Consider the following 1,299-nt stretch of genomic DNA (forward strand, 5'->3'; position numbering starts at 1 on the left):
ACGGTGGGATTTCAGGCATTGCTCCATTTTATTCAATATGTGTCTTCAAATGTGTTTTTTTTTTTTCTTTTTCTTTTAACAAGAGAGAAACGTCCGTTCTGGAAACACCAGATTCTTCCTCATTTTCTCTTGAGATTTTTACTCAATTGAAACTACTTCTTTTGTGTTGAATGTTTCTGTGGTTAATGTCAGCATAGTCTAAACAGAAAATATTATAACAAGTTATAAAATATTCTCATGCAGGCTGTAGACAGTCAGTTCTGTTCTGTCATAAATGAAGCTTCAGCCTTAATGAATCCTTTAGTGTCACTCACATTTCAGAGATTTTGTTTTAGCAAAGGATCCAGCAGAAAATCCTATTGGAACAAATGCTTTTCAGGGTCTTTTCCCACTTTCTGGTTTAATTAGTTAATAAGATAAACAATTTTTGAGGGGGAAGCAGAGTGAAGAGGCTCTGTAGCTTTTTTTTTTCTTTTCTTTCAGGTCCAAAAATGCTACATCTGAAAAATCCCAGCGTTTTTGTTGCGCTGTGGGGCTTTAAGGTGCTGGATTGGCGGGGAAGAAGAGGATCTTTCATTACCAGCGCTTGTTGCCATGTTATTCCTCAGATTCTCTGTAGAACCCAAACCTTTCCCAAAAAGATAATAATGGCAAGACTGGATGTACACGTTCACAGTCCCCTCACAAGACCCGGGCCCGAAGGGACCATGTGATGGGAGAAAATGTGTTGGTGGTCTGCAGCACTGGCAGCCTTCATGCATACACACATGGATACACACATTCAGGATCCTAACCCCCTTCCCCCCAACATCCTGCTAATTGGACCAGGGGTAAAAAAAAAAAAAAAAAAGAGAAAGAAAATAGGTGGGGGTAGAGGGTGTGATTGTGACATCTTTTTTTTTTTTTTTTAAACCCCTCAAATGTTCCAAAGATATAAAAAAGCCTCCATATCCTCTGTTACTTGACCGGCTCCTGTGTTTAAGATTCATCGGTAAAAAAAAAAAAAAAAAGACGCTAATCCGAAACTTTTATTGTATAATATCTCTTCAATCCAATTTGTGTCCCGGTTTCATGCTATTTTGTGCTGCAGGTGCCAGTAAATTCCTTTTTAGCGTTACAGAGTGAAGAGTCCAGCAGTTCCCACTGCAGAGATAAAGGAGACGAACATCTCCGCATGGTCACCCTCCGTCAGAGGGGCCAGATCACCTGGAGAAAACAGCTGACCGGTTAAAACGTGGCCTCTGCTACAATGAGGCGACATCAGCAGCCGGTGCCATTTCGTAACACCGCTGCGATCGC

The sequence above is a fragment of the Xiphophorus hellerii genome, chromosome 22 (assembly GCF_003331165.1).
Source record: "Xiphophorus hellerii strain 12219 chromosome 22, Xiphophorus_hellerii-4.1, whole genome shotgun sequence".
NCBI classification, from domain to species: Eukaryota; Metazoa; Chordata; class Actinopteri; order Cyprinodontiformes; family Poeciliidae; genus Xiphophorus; species Xiphophorus hellerii.